At 39.1% G+C, this 20,091-nt stretch overlaps 1 protein-coding gene across 6 annotated transcripts in view; it reads right to left on the bottom strand.

Moving 5' to 3' along the window:
* The window catches only part of LPAR1 (lysophosphatidic acid receptor 1), a 161,422-nt gene that overhangs the window by 133,909 nt on the left and 7,422 nt on the right, over positions 1-20,091 (bottom strand). Inside the window, exon 1 of one of the 6 annotated variants that reach the window (XM_006142724.3) lies at positions 19,947-20,085. The exons of 3 other annotated variants lie outside the window; for them this stretch is intronic. The gene's annotated coding sequence lies outside the window, so the exon portion shown is untranslated. Of the gene's footprint in view, positions 1-19,694; positions 19,831-19,913; positions 20,086-20,091 lie in introns of those variants that run through there. 2 more of the 6 variants (XM_006142730.3, XM_006142727.3) reach the window with 2 other exon arrangements.

Consider the following 20,091-nt stretch of genomic DNA (forward strand, 5'->3'; position numbering starts at 1 on the left):
ACACATTTGTTACCTTCAGGTAGAAGTAATCATAAAATAGACCATATGGAAATAAGTCATAAAACTAACATGATTAAATGAAAAATATATTCATTAGGGGACTGCAAATATGAGTGGGTTTCATTATTTATATATTGTCATAATGTGGTTTCAAAATCATTTTTAAACATTTTAAAGAATACACTAAGCAGTATTTCATGTAAAAACAAATAGTTTAAAATGGGTTGCGTACTTTTAAATACTTTAAGATGTGTTTATTTAAAAATTTTTACCAGCTGAGTTACTCTGCCATGAAAATGGAATGAAGAAAGAAAAAGGAAGAGACCTAGGCAGATAAAATATCCAGTGCATTCTCTACTTATCAGAATAAAGCCAAAGTAGGCCACTGCTTTGACAGCATGGTTTTTCCATATCAGGTACACACCCTGGCTTGCAGACAGCTATCTTCTCACTGTGCTCACAGGGCCTCTCCTTCGTGCCTACAAGTCTCTACATGATAGGGAAAGGCTCTATCTCTTCCTCTTAAAATAGCCAATCCAAATGCCAGCAGGTGATGTAGCGATTAAGATGATGGACTACCACATGGCTGACCAGGGTTCGAGTCCTGGACCTGGCAGCTTGAAAATCATGCTGGGCACGTGTGTGTGAATGCCCAAAAATCCCAGGAAAAGAATGGAGAAGCAGGGATTGTGGTATGGTCATCTCTCCTGGGGGATGATTCCTCACTTCCCCCCCCCTCTGGTGAGCACACATGCCCTATGACAAAAACATTAAAAACAAAATAAAAGTCACCAATCCTACCCTATTGGAATCCATCCTTATGACTTCATTTAACTTTCATTATCTCTTAAAAGCTCTGTCTCTGAATGCAGCCAAATTTAATATATGACTATTGGCTGTGGGGTTGGAGGGGATACAATTCATATCATAGCAAATGCTAAATATGTTTTACAACAAATCTCTTGCAGAAATAATATATTTAGACATAAAACCAAGTTAATTATTACTCCTAGAGAAATGGTATTCAACCAGGTTCCCAATCCTTTAATCAGATCAGAATTTGTGATCTGTGACTCTCCAATTTGACAGGACCAAATGCTTGAAAAGAGGAGCTGGCACTGTTGAGATTCCCTTGAACGTGCGAAGAAGTTCAGCTGACGCTTCCAATTCCAAAAACAAGGTTCTACAGGGAGCTTTAGACTTTTGTCTTCCCCCCACATCTTTCTTAGAGCTACCCAGAATGCCTTTCTTAGAGTTAGTTCTGTGCAATGCATCCCAGCACTCTGTGACTCCTCCTTTCTCTGTCATGAATCTAACTAAGCCCCCCCATTCCAGCCCCACCCACCCCAGCCCATTTCTAGTACTAGCCTTGAGCAACACCCATACCTTTTGCTTGTCTGGACCTATACCTAGTCTGATCCTAAATATTGCCTATGTCTGGCAACCTGCCTCTGCCTGGCCTCAAATCTGAACCCTAGAGTCCTGGCTAGTTTCCATACAGTAATCAGTTTAAAGGGAAGATATTCAACAGTGTATAAAGGAATATAAGCTGGTGAGTCAGCACCAAGTAAAACACACCAAGTAAAAATCTCCTCAGTTACCTGGAACTCCTGAAAAAATCTTTATTATAAATGAGGGATTACATACAATTCAGACAAAGAAAAAAAGCATGCATCTTATCTTTTTTTTTCCTTTAAAGAGAAGATAAGAACAAGTATTAGAAAGAATTCATAATATATCCAAATTTGAAAGACTAAATATTTTGGACTATAAAAATTAATGTTTAAAAGTTTTTGAATCAACTGATTTAATACACTGGTCAGAATAGCTGAGCTGGTGGGGGAACTAGGAGATGTTGGCCAAAAGGGACAAACTTTCAGTTATACAGTAAGTTCTGGGAGTCGAAAGCACAGTGACTATAGTTCTAATACTGCAGTGGTACTTAGAAATTACTAAGAAAGTAGATCTAAAGTGTCCTCACCACAATTAAATAAATAAGTGATTGGTAACTATGCAAGGTGATTTATGTATTAACTATTCCTATTAAACTACCACTTCATATACCTTAAAGAAATAAACTTGTATCTGTCAATTATACGTCAATAAAGCTGAGAAAAAAAGAAAAGCTGAGTTATAGCATCTCTATTCCCTTTTACATGGGATCCATTCTTTATAAATATTAAACTCTGAAAAATCATTAAAACTGAATTTATCCTCCACTGGTTCCAGAGAGAGCTATTTAAGAAGTTGGATTCCACATAGCCAACCACACAGTTTGGATCCTGAGAAATAAGCGAGACACATGTGCGTGTGTGCTAAAAATCCCTAAAGGAAGGAGAGATGGAGGAGAAGGGATTGCAGCATGACCATTCCCCACAGGAAGTATTTTCTGCTTTCTCTTACTCTGTCTTTCTCTGGCAAGCACACAAGCCCTCTAGCCGAAAAGCAAAACAACAACCAAAAAACAACAACAAAACCTGAATTCATCTTCCATGCTTCCTTAGCCCTTTAAATCTCTTTGAAATAACATCACCCACTATTCAATGAGCTTTTATATAACAGATACCACACATTTCTCCAAAGCAAGTATTTAGCATGTAAATCAAAGAAAAAATTTCTTTTCCATTTTCACTAAAGCTAAAAGGGGAAAAAAAATTGTTTTTCAAGTGTAATCAATCTACAAACTATCATGTTAAAGTTTTAAAGATTTGCTCAAGAAAATTCTAATCTTTGCCCATCTTCCATGTTCTAAGGAGAGGTGTTAGAACACCGTTGTCCAATGTGAAGGTGTTCGTGCCAACCCAAGCCATATCTTAAAAAGACACAGAAGTACCAGATACCTGGAGTTCTCCCAGCTTTAGCCTGAGCTTAGACTAGATGGGCTAAATGGCATGGGGTTCAAGCCTTGAAACAGCCAAAACAAAATCACAAAGGCACTGACTAGTAGTACTAGGAGAGAATCATGCACATTGATGTCAAGTCTTCTACGGTAAAGACAAGGATTCCAAGGCCTAGTAAGGGTGGTTACTGCCAAAGGCCCAGTGGGCAGCAGCAGGAAAAACAGCACATGCATCATGGTCCCCCAACTTGTTTAACCTCAGATTTATGTTATGGATTCCTAATTAAAAAAAAAAATTTTTTTTGAACTTTCATGCAGCTTTTAAAAAGGGAAATTTGGACCCTAGAAATCCTACTGATAGCAAAAATAAACAAACATGGAAAAGTTGGAAGTTTTTCCACTAAGAACTAGAACAAGATACCTATTTTCATCACTTTTCATCAACAGAGTAATGGAAGTCCTAGCCAGAGAATCAGACAAGAAAATGAATGAATGAATGAATGGAATCCAAACTGGAAACATAGTCAAACGGCGCCTGTTTTCAGATAATATACAGAAAAGCCCAAAGAAGCCACCAAAAGACTTTTAGAACACATTTTTAATGCAATCAAGCAGCATTATTTCTTTTTTAAAAAGAATTATTTAACTTTATTTATTTATGTATTTTTATTTGATCAGAGAGAGAGCAAAAGAGTGAGAGAGAAAGTGAGAAAGTGAGAAAGCAAGCCGCCAGGTGTGGGACCAACCTCAGCTGGCCATGCAGGAGTCTAGCACCCTTAACCACCACACTGCCTGCTAGCTCCTCTTAGAACGCATTTAAAAATTCAGTAAGTTGCAGAATATAACATCAATATACAAAAATCAGCATTTTAACAACCAATTTTTAAATAGAAGAAAAGTCAAGAAAGCAATCCCATACACCACATAAGAGTATATTTTTACCCCGGCCACATCTACTTCCCCTAAATATCTACTCCCAGCCTTGTAGAGCTCCCAAGATAGAGCAAGTTTTTGATAACACTAGTATTTAACAATACACCAAACTGCTATAATACACAATTGTTTCTTTTATTATTTTTATACATTCAATTGCTATACATCATTTAGCTTATAAAGAGAATTTACCCAACATGATATACACCTCAGGCAAGTCCAGTTGAGAATACTGTACATGTTATCATCAAGAGGTAGTAAATCATTTCTGTGTTCCACAAATGTCTTACCTCTTGTTTTTTTCTAATTTCCTTCACTACACTACTCTCCTCTCATCCTCCTTCCACACTGTCTCCAGTGTCCATAACTATTTTCAGTGCTTTCATGTCCTTCAATCTTTCAGTCTCGACCAGAGAGTGAGGACAGTCGGTATAGGTTAAGTGGAGAAATACAAAGTCTCTCTTTCATAGCCTGACTTGCTTCACTCAGAATAAATCTTCCATAGTCATCCACTTTCTATCAAATGCCAGGGTCTTGATTTTTATGGCTGGGTAGTAAGTATTCCATAGAAAATATGTGCCACACTTTTTCAATCCATTCATCTGTTTGTGGACATTTGTGTTGGTTCCATGTCTTAGCAATCATGAATAATGCTGCAATAAACATTGATGTGCAAGACCTTTTCCAGATGAGCATTTTCCTGTCCTTTGACTAGATACCCAGGAGTGGAACTGCTAGATCATATGGTAATTCTATTAATACACAACTGTTTTAACGAATACCTACAACCACCTTCCACCAAAATCCTTTCTATTCCTACTTGACTTTTGTCAAGTAAAAAGAACAAAAAGCTACAAACAGGAAGGTCTGCTAAAGGTCACAAAAAACGCCAACTCATCAAACCAAAAGGACTGGCCGGCCTTCCACTTGTTGCTTGTTTATAGTACTCTATTTGGTTTCCATTACTTATTTCTTCCATGATTCTACAATCCCACGCACACACCTCTGCTCAGTCCCTTGTAGAGTTAACCCAGTCCCTTGCAGACCTAAACAAATATCACTAGCCCAAGGAAACCCTGACTCACCCCAAAGTCAGATGAGGTTCCCTATTTAATCTCTTGTTCTTTTCCCTCGTAGCATTTATCCCAGTTTGCATTTACACATTTGGGTGAGCAGTCGGTCAATAGCTTCCTTCCATGCTTCATGCCTCCAGTGCTAATGAGTGCTCTTCTCCCCACTCTGTTGGTAGCTACTAGCACAGTAACGATACTGTACACAATCAATAGAAGTTGAATAATGGATGGGCCTAATCCCACATAATGTGCAGCAGCAGACCGATCAGTGTTTTGCAAGCTGCAGTTTATGATTAGATCAGTGTTTTCGATGTGTCTCAGTTATAACCTGCACTTTTTTTTTAAATGAAAACAAATGGACTACAATAGGAAAAAATAGAAAATATGAGTTTACTGGATGTATTAAACTGCATGAAATTATTGCTTCATTCACAGATGTATGAACATTTTTCACTCTGGGTCATGGCCAAAAAAGTCTGAAAGCCACTGAACAAAAATGTATTTCAACACCTCCAAATGTCCTGTCAAACGACTCAAGCAGGTGCACAAAAGGGCAAAAATTGGGGATTTTTAAAATTTTCTAGAGAGTGTGTGTGCTCACCTGAGAGAGACAGGGAGTGAGAGTGAAAGGAGAGAGAGAGAGAGAAAGGGAGAGAGAGGGGGAGAGAAAAAAAAGTGAGAAGGCACCCCAAGGAGGATGGCCACATGGCATCTTTCCTCCTCCATTCCCTTTCAGGACTCTGGCTTGCACACACACTTGCCCAGCATGTTTTTCAGGCACAAATCAAGGCATTATTTCTACTAACTATATGCTGCAAAGGAAAAGAAGCATATTCTGGCATCACATGTATTATACACACTGCACCTTTTAAACTTCAACAAAAGGGATGCTTAGGAAAAATACTAAGTCTAAGTCAGGAATGTAGAAGATGCAACTGGTCAGATCAATGTGAAACCGCCCTGGCCCCACTTCCACTGCCCAAATACAAGGAAGGCACCTTTCAAGACAACCAAAACAAGGGGCCTAATGATCTCAAGTGTTAATGAGGGCCAAAACCAATACAGTGACATACAAAACACTACTAAAAATAGACTATAAAATAGAAATAAAAACCTAAAGTCAATATTTTAGTTGTGAAGTTATAATACATATATATGTGTGTGTGCATGTGTGTGTACATATTGCATATTATACATATATATTATATATATGATGGAAATTAAGAAGGAGCAAGGAAAATATAAATACACTAAGTTCTTCATTGTGCAGAGGAGTGGGGTTAAAAGAAACTAATTAATCTTTGATTTTGGAAATCAAAAATAAAGTTTATTTGGAAAACAGATAATCACTAGAAAAAAATTTTAAAAGATTTAGCCATTTCACAATCCTACAGATGTACGAAACAAAAAATACACCAAAAAAGACAAAATAAAGGGCTGAGAAGCATAATATTATATTGAACCACAGGGAGCTCAAGAACAGTCAAATATCAGAAATTTCATATGACTCAATCTATCAATATTAATAATAAGGATGAGCAGATGTCATAATGGTTACAGTGCTGGACTCTCACACAGTCAATCCTGTTCAAGTTCCGGACCCGATGGCTTAAATATCATGCCAAGTGTGTGTACACGTGTGCCCAAAATCCCAAGAGGAAAATAGAGGAGAAGGGATTGCAGTCTAGCCATCTCCTATGGGGGTTGATTTCTTGTTTCTGTCTCTCTGTCTCTCTCTGACTCTCCAGCAAGTACACACATCCTATAGCCACAAATCTCTCAAAAAATTAATAATAATGATAATAATAGCAACTAATACATTCAACGTGCCAGGCATTTTAAAAGCACTAATTGAGGATTTATATGTGTGTGTGTGTGTGTGTTGCTTCTCTGCAAACATGCAATTTATCTAAGGTCATGCATTAAATACCAGTGGAAAGAGGATTTGAAATACGGTGCTTAGCAAGCCAGTGCTCTTTTCACAAAGCTAAACAGAAAATTTGGACATCAGAATTAAGATAAAAATCTATCAGTTTTAATAATAAGTATAAAAGTAACATTTCCCTACTAAGAAATACTTCAAAACAAACTCCAATCAAATGTTGCTAACCAGAAAAAAAAAAATACATGAAACAAAATGACACTGGAGATTTAAAATCAGGACTGTGGGTGCATGCCCAAAATCCCAAGAGGAGAATGGAGAAGAAGAGATTCAGCATGGCCATCCCCCCAAGGATGATTTCTCACTTTCAATCTCTCTGTCTCTCTCTCTTCAGCAAGTGTACACTCCCTGTAGCAAAACTCTCTAAAAACAAAAATAAAATCAAAAGTACAAATAAAGTCATTTCAAACAAAGGAAAAAAGAAAAAGAGAACTAGGAATATATCTATCAGGAAAAAAAATTGAATGTAGTTCCAATGCATACAGGACTATTTTATATTGATAAACACATAAGAAAGTACAGCAGGAACTTTATGTATTTAATACTATGTTATTTAGTACACAAGAATTGTTCTAGGAACCAGCAGTTAACACAATGGCTGTGTCGCTGGACTCCCATGTACTCCACCGCAGCTCGAGTCCGGGACCCAGTGGCTTAAACTCACACCGGGTGTGTGTGCGTGCATGCCCAAAATCCCAAGAGGAGAATGGAGGAGAAGGGATTCAGCATGGCCATCCCCTCTGGGGAGGGGGGATGGTTTCTTGCTTTCTGTCTCTCTGTCTCTCTCTGTCTTTCTGGAGAGCGCATGCACCCTATAGCAAAATCCTCTCAAAAAAAAAAAAAAATAGAATTGTTCTAAGAAATTGACAGAATCCATTTGTAGAGACATACTAGAAGGCAATTGTTCATCTCTAACAACTCAAGTAGATAAACAAGGTATACAGGATGTGAATAATATTATTACACGGACTAAATTAATAAACCTGTATTGTTCTTGCCACCTACAGAAAACTACAGCATTCGGGAAGCAGAAATCCATAATCCACAAGAAGTAAAAATTATATATGCACATTCACATATTGGGATAAATATAATCAATAATTAATGTAAAAGTTTAGCATATAAACAGCTCCTATAAAGCAATCCTCAGCCAAGTGATGTTGAATCACCAGCAGTATTCTCAGGGAAGGCAGTATTAATGAGAGCATTTACTTTCCCTGTTCTATTTAAAATTTTACAGTTATTTGTATTAGCGTAAAACATAGAATTTAAGCTAGTTTCATGTCTTAAAAAGGTCATTTTCAGAGGGAAAAATTCCTCCTCCCTCAATAATATCTGAGTCAAAAATAAAAATACTGTTGATGTTTTAAAATTATTGATAATGAAACATAACACATCAAAATGCCCAGAAAGCCTCAGCTACCATAGCCAGCACAGATTGACAATGTCACTCAGCAAGCTGAGACCTTCTGGGAGTCCTGGGTTTGAGTCCTGGCCCACCCTGAGACGCTAGATGTATGGCTTGCACCTATAGTCCCAGCTGCTTGGAAGGCAAAGCAAGAGAATCATGACATAGTAAGACTCTAACTTAAAAAATAATAATAAAATAAAAAAAAACAAAAATAAATTTAAAAAAGAGGAGGGGGGACCAGAATATGGCGTAATGGTTATGTAGCTGGACTCCCACATGGCTGACAGTGGTTTGAGTCCCAAACCCAGGGGCTTGAAAATCACGCCAAGAACGTGTGTGTGCATGCATGCCCAAGATCTCTAAAGGATAATGGAGGAGAAGGAATTACAGCATGGCCATCCCCCCTGTGGGGTGATTTCTTGCTTTCTATCTCTTCCTCTCCAGAGAGCACACACATGCCCTATACCAAAAATCTCTTAAAAAGAAAGAAGTTAATAAATTTCTATCCTTGTATAATTTAGTGGCTTAAAACAAAGGACCTACTTTTAATACAAGTTGGTTATTTTCTTGATTTTCCTCTTTTATAAAACCAACCTTTCTTTTTCTTAACAATGTCTCCCTCATCTTCCATCCCCACCTTCTAATTCCACTTACCTAATTCAACTCACCCTTCAGGTCTCAAAATAGATACCAATTTCTCAGAGAAACTTTTCTTACCCTTCTTGACAAGGTTGGTCACCCTGTCACACTCTTCCAGGACCCCTGCCTTCCTCCCAAATTCCAATCACATGGAGTTAGTTGTCTCCTCCATTGGACTGTAAGTCTTATTAAACCAGGACTGTATTTGATTTACTATCCTAGGCTCAATAGATGATAAATACAACTTTTTCCATTTATTCAAATACTCATCATAAGTTAGTTCATTATTTTTTAGTTGCCAGAGGGCTGTACACGCCCCCACCCCATGAGCTGTGGTCCCATTGCAATCCCTTCTGCATTTCTCCATCCCACTGTGTCTTGAACACACATGTGTAACTGCAGTCAGACATATGGGATCCACTTCACTTAACCACTACACTATAGTTCATTTATTTTTTAAATCCAAAAATGTTGAGTTTCAAGTATGTGCAAAGTATTGTATGAAGCATTGGTAAACAGCAAAAAATAAAACCAACATAAAAAGAAAATCCTTGCCCTCTTCTAAGAGGTCAAAAGATAAGTATAACAGGGAGGAAAATATCAGGCAAGTCAGATAAATAGAAACGTCGTACCATTTTAAATATAGTGATTAGAAAAGGCTCACTAAGAAGATGACCTTTGAATTAAGATACAAAATGGTGAGAAAGCAAGCATTTGGATACCTGGAAAAATAACAGAGAGACAGTGGGTAGCAAAGGCCTGGGCAGCAGTCCACTGTGCAGATAAGCTCTTACACAAAGACTGAGTAGAGTCGGGATAGAACTCCAGGAATATCAGCACCTAAAGATGGGCTGAGAAGCACAAGCCCTCAAAAACAAGGAAAAAGCAGAGATAGGCAGCGACCAAATATTATACATATTAAATATTGTGACTACTATGCAGTCATTATAAATTAAAAATGAAAGTTTTTTTGCATGTGGTCATATTATATAAAGCAGAATGCTATTAAATGTAAGAGCATTTTTTTTTTCATTGCTAGAGGGTACATGTGCTCACCAGAGAAAGAGAGAAAAGCACATCTCAACAGGACAAGGTCATGCCACAATCCTTTGTCCTCCATTGCTCCTTCCCATAAGATTTTGGGCATGCACGCACACACACACCCGGTGTGTTCTTCAGGACTCCAGGGCCAGATTTGAATCATGGTCTGCCATATGGGATCCAGCTCCTTTAACCCCTGTGCTACAGGGCCAGCAGTAAGACTGGTAACAAGTAAGTTAAGTTCGACATTACTCTTTACTTGGTTAAGATTTTTTTAAATTAAGAATGTATTTCCATTTCAGATAATTATATTGGCATGCCTTCTTGCCTATAACATAGAACAAAGATAAATTTATTCTTAGGGATTTTTTTTTTAAGAATTGTTTATTTAACTTTTCTTATTTTAATTTGACCGGGACGGAGGCGGGGTAGAAAGAGAAATGGAAAGTGAGAAAGCAAGTCACCAGGTCTGAGACTTGAACTGTAGTCTGTCATGTGGGAATCCAGTATCTTAACAACCATGCCACCTACTTGCCCCAGTCTTCTAATTATTTTTAAAGATTTTTTTTTTCCAGATAACAATAGCTGGACCGGACTGTTTCAGGGATTTGTGTTCATCTCAAAAGAACGGTATGCTGAAATTCACACCATTCCATTCCAGAATCACCTCCTTAATGTAGAAGCTATAGTGGATGCTCAATTAATGTTTGGAAACCCATAAAACTATCTCAATCATAAAAAAAAAAAAAACCTAAATGATTGAAGTGATTCTTGTCATTGGTAAACTACTGAGAGTATCACTCTTCATACTCTAAACCTTCTTTCCACCTTACTATGCAAATTTCACTAGTTTTTACATCAACATAAAAAAAATTATTCCTGAATATCACAAGCTCTGACCTCTCAACTGAGCTTCAAACTCAAACTTTCAGCTACCAGCTGAAAAATCTGCCTGTATGATTTTATATGACAGGTCTTCAAAAGGTTCATGGGAAATGCACAGTACAAAAAACTATGCATAGATTTCAATTATTCTGCATTAAAATAAATTTGCATTTTAATTCCATTTTTCATGAGCCTCTTGTCGTACCCTTGTACGTAGTCTAAGACTAACAAACGTTACTGCAACCATCCCCATATTCTCATGTCCCTTCTGTTAATGGCATCAACATGCCCTTGTCTGTCCCCAGCAACCTGCTTATCTATATATACAGAGAGGATCTCCTATTCTATACACCCTCAACCTCCAAGATGGGTCCCAGGCACTCTCTTCCAGAAGCCATACACTGCAGGCACTCTTCCTCAAGGCTGTCATTCCCACGCAGCATGCCAGGCCTTCCTTAGAACTCTTCTGCATGGACTGTGTTTCTCCAAAGACTTGTCCATTGAAGCCAGCCTCTTGCTGCAATTCATTCCTCGATAGCCAGGCAGACAGATTTATGCTCTCCATCCTCAGACATGTGGGCAGCTCCTTGTTTAAACCTTGGTTTACTGTATTTATCACTGTCTGCCTGATCGTAGGCATTTGTGTCTGTGACTGTCCATGTTTATGAGTTACTCAAGAGCACTGACTATACTTTCTTGTTGTTTCTTTTTCTTTTCTTTTTTTTCCCCCTGAAGCTTAGTGTCCTCCACCAAGCATAAAGACACAAAAGTGCTCTGAGATACCAGTTGTCTGAAACTGAATTGAGAATGTCTCAGAGAGAGTAACTAGACTGGCCTGCTGAATTTGGAAAGGCCATTTTGCCCTAGCCTTTGAAGCTTTATGCCTCTGTCCACTCAAAGGACAGCTAGCAGTTCTCTGTAAAACTACGATCAATAGTGGGTACAGAATGAATGCCTCATTTTCTTAACATGCCAACAATCCTTCTAACAAATCATAGTCCAAGAAGACAAAACAGCCCTGTAACAAAAAGTGATTCTGTTTCAACTGTGTTACTTACTCCCTGAGCAAGCATACGCCATCCTTATCATCTGCTGATTACAGACGTCTAAGAGGGGTGGGGGTTGTCCACATTTAATACTCCTACAATGAAACCTGCCTCTAATGAGTAACTCCACCTATCTTCTCTGCTCCAGAAGCCGTTGATAGGTAGAAAATAAGGCATGAGTGAAAAGCCTAACAAAAGGCTCACAGATGCCAAATGCCAGCTCCAGGAGGCCCCTCCTCCCTTTGCCTGAGACCCAGATGAAGCAAAAGTCCTTGTGGAAATAGCGTTCTCTGCAACAGTATTTGTCATCTTGGTTGTCGCACAGCTGGAAATAGTTTTCTTGTTCCCTATTCATAAGAGCCAAGCATTCATATCCCTCCGACAAGAACTCTTAATTGAGTAGTGGCGTGTTGCACCAATTCAAGAAGTGCCCACCAGGCTCTTCTGGCTATAAATTTCACACCCTCAATGGCAGCCTCAAGTAGGAACTCTATAAGACCAAAGAGAATAGTGGCAAACACACAGACACACACAAACATATACATCAGTATATATAAGCACAACCCACACACATACATGTACATAAACATATCTTTGTATGTCTGTGTAAGCAAACGTTTTAAGTATGAAAGTTTATGTAACGAATTGGTGACAAAAAAGATTATACCAAATGAGTAAGGTTGATGCAGTAGAGGGAGGAAATTACCGAACTTTAGATATATCTGCAGTATTTGAATAATTAGTAAGTCACACATCTTTATTAATGAACGCAACTACCTTCTTCTGGCTGGAATACTTTTTACTACATTGGTATCCCTGAGTGACCTCAACAAGATCAGAAGTAAAATGCACTAACTAAACCATGCACCATGATAGCGTGACCTCGAAATAAGTCTGACTTCCCATGAACACTCAATTTGGATTATTCTAGGAAGTAAGTCATAAAATGAACATAAACGCAAACGTAAGTTGAGTCAAAAGTAAAAATTCCTGCTATGAGATGGAAGCAAGCCAGGGCTACAGATAAGACAGCCCTGTCTTGAGACTTTACAATTAACAGGTAAATTTTGGCAAAAAATATTCAAAGTTTACAAAATGAAGATTTATAGAATATCAGGCTCTGTCTCCTTCCTTAAGAAGGAAAAGCTAATTAATCTAAAAGCACAGAGACTACTCTGAAGAAAATGCTCCTAAAATGGAAGAATAACTCAACAGACATGCCCCAGATTTGAAGACTTTTTAAAAGAACTTCTATTATTAATGAAATATGATCAAATACAGGCACTAAGAGAGAAAGAAAACTTACTCGTCTTGTTTTTTACTATTTTCCCTGTACGTGATGGGTGCTCAGTAAATCTCAATTGAATGTGGAATCAACAAATGAATGAATAACATAAAGGATTAACAAATCTCCAGCAGTTGGCATAATGGCTATGTCCCTGGACTCCCATGTAGTCAACTGCGGTTCAAGTCCTGGACCCACTGGCTTAAACTCATGCCAGGCACGTGTGCATGTATGCCCAAGATCCCGAGAGGAGAATGGAAAAGAGGTTGCGGTGTGGCCATACCCCCGGAGGATGGTTACTCGCTTTCTGTCTCTCTGTCTGGCAAGCACACATGCTCTATAGCAAAAAGCTCTCAAAAAGAAAAAAAGAAAAAGAAACCTATTACTGAAAACTAGAATTAGCAACCAGATAATATCATTCTTACTTCTATCTTACAGATGTAAAAATAGAAGCACTATGACAACCTAGCAATAGCAAAACTGGAAATAAGCCTCTAGAATTCCTCTACATTGATCCCTCTTTGAGGCTTGGTCTATCTCCTAGGGTCCTTCCAGATGCTAATCTTCCAGAGCCATTCAGGACCCTTCCATCATCAGCACCACCACTTTACTGACCGGATTTTATCTCTCTTATTACACTTGGTACATTGAATTGTAATTGTCTGTTAATATGTCTGTGAGCTCCTCCTGGTGGGTAGGACTCTGCCTTATTCACCCCTACCCATCCATATCCACGCCTACTATCTAGCACAATGTCTGATACGTAGATAGCAGTCAATAAATGTTCCTGGTTTGAAAAGCATTTGTTTTCTCTGCTCCTTAACCGTTTTTCTCTCTAAAGAGCTAGGAAAATTCTTTCATTAGGACAAAATTTCAGGATGAAGACAGTTAGGGATTAGTCAAGGAGAACCATCTGGACATAGCCAGAGAAAATTGAGTGTAGCAGAACAACATGAAATCAAATTTAGTCCACTAGACACTCAGCATAATGCATAATGGGGGCCAGCCCCTTAGCACAATGGCTTAGCCTCTCTGTATGAGGATCTGGATCCCACGTGGCCAACTGCAATTCAAGTCTCAGACCCAGTGGCTTGAGAGAGATGCTGGGCACATATGCCTGAATGCCTCATATCCTGACAGGACAGAATCAGTAAGGAAGGAAAAAGGATTCCGACATGATCAGGCCCCACTGGAAGTGAGAACTTTCTCTTTCTCTCCCTCTCTCTCTCTGTCTCTCTCTTTCTCTCTCTCTCTCCCTCCCTCTCTCTCTCTCCCTTTCCTTCTCCCTCTCCCTCTCTCATTCAGTCTTGGCAATTTAAAAAAATAAGTCATGGGAAACATGCCAAAAAAGAAATGGGTCGCAGTAGCAGTTTCTATATAGTAATTGCTGTAAAAATCACTGGCACGCATAATAGCCAGAGTGAGCAATTTTTCTTTAACCAACAGTCTCAACTTTTGAAATCCCACCCTGAAGGGAGATCCACAGCTAGGTCCTACAGGTCAAACTTTCTTTTTTTCTTTTAGAGAAGGAAGCTGGTTTTTAAATCATTTTTCTCTATTTCTATAATAAAACAAAACCAGTCTGATCTTCATCACTCACGCTTATAGATATTTGTTTTAGCATAGGACTAAAGCTAAGAGTCTTTCCTGTCATGTCATTTTTTTAAAAAAAATGGTATAACAAAAATAAAATAAGTTATAACCTAAATCCAAGCATGCATACATTTTAAAAATGTCTCTTATTTCTGGGGAAAAAAATGAATATTGCATGAGCTTCAGGATTAAAGTTTCTATAGTACACATCAGATGACAAGAGCTAACATGCAACTATTGAAACAATTTTCTCTGGCCCATCCCCACTAGTCAACAACAATGCTAGTATGAAATCATACCTGCTTAAAAACAAAAATATCCAAGAAATTTAAATCCTCCACCATCAAAAACTCAAATGTGAACATCTAAGAAATAAAGTATCCTAATCTTGGACTCCTTTAACTTAACTAACAACTTATGAAGTATGCCAAACTCAAGTTGCCTTGTAAAAGGTAAAACAAACTGCCAGGAGGGTCACTTATTCAACCAGCATTCAGAAAATAGTAAAAAGAAGTTAACTAAGTGCCCAGCAACTGAAGACTGGACTAAGAAAATGTGGCACATATACACTATGAAATATTACTCAGCCATAAAGAACAGAGAGACTGTCATTTGCTACAAAGTAGATGAAGCTAGGTGATATAATGCTAAGTAAAATGAAGACAGATTGTGAAAACAAACACAGTATGTCCCCACACAGTATATACAGAATGTTTATACTCAATGATGGAAATTAAACGATTCCAAGACGTAATAGTAGGAAGGACACATGTAAATACCAGAGACTGGGAGAGGGGTGGTTAGTGAAGGGGAGGGAGACTCAGCACAACATTTAAAAGACACAAGAATGTAAAGTTCCTTGTTGAGAATGCTGTATAAGGTAATATCCTGATTTAATTATCATACACTGCATGCATGCTTTGAAAAACCACATTGTAAGTCATGAAGATATATGGCAGTTAAATGTAAAATAATAAATAAAAAGGAAGTTAACCAAATCTCTTTCGTTTCCTTTGTAGCCACCATCTCCAGATCCAAAGGCAACTAAAAGACTTAAGGAAATCATCTCTTCGACATGCAGGTCCTCTTCCTTTGACACACAGAAAACCTATCTATTCCCATCTGTGACACAGAGATGTTGGGCACTGGAGTGGGAAGAACCTGTAAAACTGCTGACCACCCCTTCTGATGGATCCCACAGAGATTCTTCTCATCCAAGAGATAATGAACTAAATATTTTAGCGTTAGGGGTTAAAAAAGAAAGAAAACAGCATTTTACCAGGAAAAAAAAAAAGTTTCTGAAAGAAACTACTTCTACTGGAAATTAAACTTAATAAGAGATTCTGAGTTGTGTCAACTCTCACTGCAACGCCTAGCGTACTTCTCTCCCCTTTTTCCCTCCTCCCCTCTATCTCCACCCTATCCTTTACAGAGGCATTAACCTCATCTTCAAATTAATAATAATTCTATCTCTTCTGTATTGGAAATGATGATTGGTTAAATACTACATATAACGTAAATAGAATCAAGAATGCCAGTTGCCAGAAGAGTCATGTTTAAATTAGCATTAACTTGCAAGCCCTTTTCTAAACAAAAAAAGAAAAATGTTTTCTTGGTGAGCTCTGTGCCTGCAGAAAAGTTTTCACCCACATTTGAAAGGCCCCTCAAGGTCCAGATATAATAAGATAGCATCACTAATTTTTACTAAATTAAATTTTTCAAATGTAAAAGGAGATCTATCAACTTGGAGGAATAGGTAAGAAGAAACCACCTATTAGTTCATTCTACACCTTTATATCATCTGGATAAACTGGCAGCACCTTCCTAAAATATCGCAGCCATGAGGTACAAAATGTAACAGAATAAAAGCCAGTCCATCCCTCAATCATGTCATCTCTGTCTGGTGCAATATGGTACTTTGTGTCTTCCTGCATCTTGGGGTTAAACAATACTTCCCTCTCTCCATCCTATGTAGCAAGACTACTTAAAAAAACATCTAAGTCCAAAAACAAAAAATAAATAAAAATAAATAAATAAAATAACATCTAAGATCCCCTATAATTTGCTGCCTTGTAACTTTCCAGCCTACATCCCCTAGGGTCCCCTGACTACATCTGCCCAAAAGAGCAGATTTCATTCTCCTACTGTTCATCTTTCTGTTGTTGTTATTTAGTTTTTCTGTTTCTTTTTTAATTGCCAGAGGACACATGCACACTCCCCAGAGAGAGACAGAGAGAGAAAGGAAGAAGACACCTCCCCACAGTGAGGTGTGGCCATGCCACAATCCCTTCTCCTTCATTTCTCCATCCTGTTCAGATTTGGAGCACAGACACACACAAACACATGACCCAAATGTTTTTTCAACCACCAGGGCTGGGGTTTAAACCATAGTCGGCCATGTGGGGTTGGCTCTCTTAATCACTAGACTACAAGGCCAGACCATCCCCCCCCATTCATCTTTTAAGAGATGCACCATTCTGTAAGCTTTATGAAGTCTTTCCCAGAATCAGAATATAATTTTCCAATCTCTAGCATGCCAAAGTTCTTAGACTCTACAGCTATCGCCCAGTTGATAGTAAAGGTATTAATTTGATCCAAGTGATTATCAGCATTTACATATATACTGAAGTATAGCTGTATCTTTCCCCTGCATTGCAGACCTTTCCTAAAGTTTCTTTTTTATCATCCATGTACCTGCCTCACTGGAATGGATTCAGTAATTGCTTATTGAATTATAAATTCCTTCTTTTCTCTCAGCTTTCTGAACTATCTACCACCAATTTGCCATGAGATATTTAAATAGTAACACTGTAGAGGAATTGTAGGTTAACAAGGTGAGTAAAAATCAGAAACTAACCAGTAGAATGATACTGATTTAATAAGGCCAGGACAGAATCTCAGACTTTAAACTGGGAGTTTTTGTTTGAGTTCTTATTACATCGCACTTCATTTTTAAAATAAATCATGTTCTTCAAATGTGTAGTCATACTGATACCAAAAACAATTTTAAGAAAAAGAAGACAAGAGCACACATTAAGCACAATTATTAAAATCTTGACCTGAAACTAAATTTCAAAAGTCTTATTATTTGCTGAATAGTCAGAGCTCCCTGTGAAAATGATACAGTGTATTCTACCTAGATTATAACTTTCCTTACTAAGCACTTGAAATGATTCTTAACCATAAAAATTAGCTTCAGACTGAATATGTAGCCACAGGACTTAGCAAGTGAGATTTCCAGCAAGTGAGAAGCTTCAAATAGTCCAGGAGTTCTAACAGAACAGATCCAATAAAAACCTTGCAAAGTCTATGGTATAATTTTTAAAAAGAAATCACATTGCTTTTTGGAAAACAGTAATTTTTAATGAAAACAGGTGTTTCTAAAGAGCTGCCACCTGTGTTCCTACCTCTGTTACTTTTTCCCATCACTCAGGGATACTGAAATCCAAGCTGAGTAGCCAGCAGCACTGGGCAGCAGCTTGCCCCTGAGACAAGGATGCAAATGCAAAGCTGGGCAGGTGATCTCTACTAGCAGAAGTCATAATACAAAGATTACCTGGGTTTCAAGTCATTTTTAAGGCTAAACAGGTTCACAAGCTTTAAATAATTAAGTCCACAGGAGATTCATCTGAGAGGGATGGAGAAAGGGGGGAGGGGGATGCAGGGAATATGAGGGTTTTTCAAACAGCTAATGGGAATAATATTAAAGTGTAAATACATTTTGGTGCAAAAAAGATTGAAATCCATGCATCTTTTTTTTTCATAATAAGCATTTTTCATGACCACTCTTATTGAATTCCTTGTGGAGAAGGAAAGAAAAGGAAAAGAGAACATCAGAATCAACTCCCAGCCCCAGTTTCTTTCCCCTTCCAGCATTCCTTATCTGGGGTTTCCAACATCTCTTCGCCCTCCTGCCCTCTCACTCGGACACTTTCCCTTACACCCTTCCTACAGTCCTAACATGGGATAACCTTTCTAGTTATGTGGGTAGCTGGAAAGGAGCAGCACAGATTATCAAACTCCCCTTCATTTTCCAGACGAGGACACCGAGCCCAAGGAGAGCGAACTGACCTGACCTGCTCAGGTCACACCGCTAGGGGACGCGGTACGCGTGCGGGCTGAGATGTACAGCCTCGCTCCCTAGTCCCAGACCTCCTAGCTCAGTCTACTCCCATCCCTTTGCTACTTCGTTTCTTTAGCCTCCAGTTATACCGTATCGAGGGGGGAATGCAGCTTTAATATACTTACCTCCTTCCCTGCCCATTACTCACTTTGTGTGGGGGGTAAGTATATTCGCTGCTATCCTGATTTGGAGAATCAAGATCAGAAACAACTAGTAACTATACCTCTGCGTGTGTTTTCATGCAATTTAGTTTAGTCCAGTCGTAAACTCTAATATACAACCGTTTTCCTTGACACTCACTCTTCTCACAAGAAAGTAACTTCTTGCAATAATTTAGCGGTTTCCCGAGTACAGCGTCTCCCTGTAACCAGAATGCCAGACTTCTAGCTTCACAGTTCATGCTTACACTGAGCAAACCACGCTTATGCAAATAGGTGAAAAGCAGACTGTTGGAGCTGAAGGAATAGAGGATTTTGCTCTAACTACTAGTTACATGTTCATTATTTCGGTTTACAAGGATGGTATCTATTACAACGGGAAACACGCATTCATAGTGAAACTTCTACAAGCCAGTTCCCACATTTACGAAAAATTCATAGATTTCAACCAGGAAAAAAAAGAAAGAAAGAAAGAAAAAAGAGCATGCAGAGGGCAACTATCTCAGGCCCCAGACTGGAGGCAGCAAGGAGTCCTGGATGCCGTCACTCTTAACACATCAAAGGCCAAATGGCAGCAAAACGCACACACATACACACTCACACAAGAATACACTTTAAATCCATTCTCGACAACTTAGTCCTACACACACACACCAGAAGAGCCCATCGATTTCAAAACCATCAACTCCCAGCCAGGTCCCTCCCTTCTTTCCATCTCCCAGTTACTTGCTGAGCGTATCTGAGGCGGCTGGACAGACACTACAAAGTCCTCGGCCTGGGAAGGACGACCTAGCCGTCAGTGGGAGCAAGTGGTGCGCCAGCTCCGCGCCGCGGGGTGCAGGGGCCCCCGGCGGTCCACGTCCCACTAGGGAGGGGGGATTTCGAGAGATCATCGTAAGTTTCCTTGTGCCCCCACCCCGACCCAGGTAACAAGAGGCCACCTACGTGTCACTTGGGCGGGCCCCGGGGCGAACTGACCTGGCCAGGGGACAGGAGGGCCGGCGGCCCGGGCGGCGGCGGCAGTTTCCCTGCAGGGGCTGGGTCAACTGGTTGGTGCGAGAGGCCAGGAGAGCCTCGCCTCCTGCAGGCCGGCTCGCACGCGCGCACGCACACCCACCCGCCC

The sequence above is a fragment of the Tupaia chinensis genome, unplaced genomic scaffold, assembly GCF_000334495.1.
Source record: "Tupaia chinensis unplaced genomic scaffold, TupChi_1.0 Scaffold000081_1, whole genome shotgun sequence".
NCBI classification, from domain to species: Eukaryota; Metazoa; Chordata; class Mammalia; order Scandentia; family Tupaiidae; genus Tupaia; species Tupaia belangeri.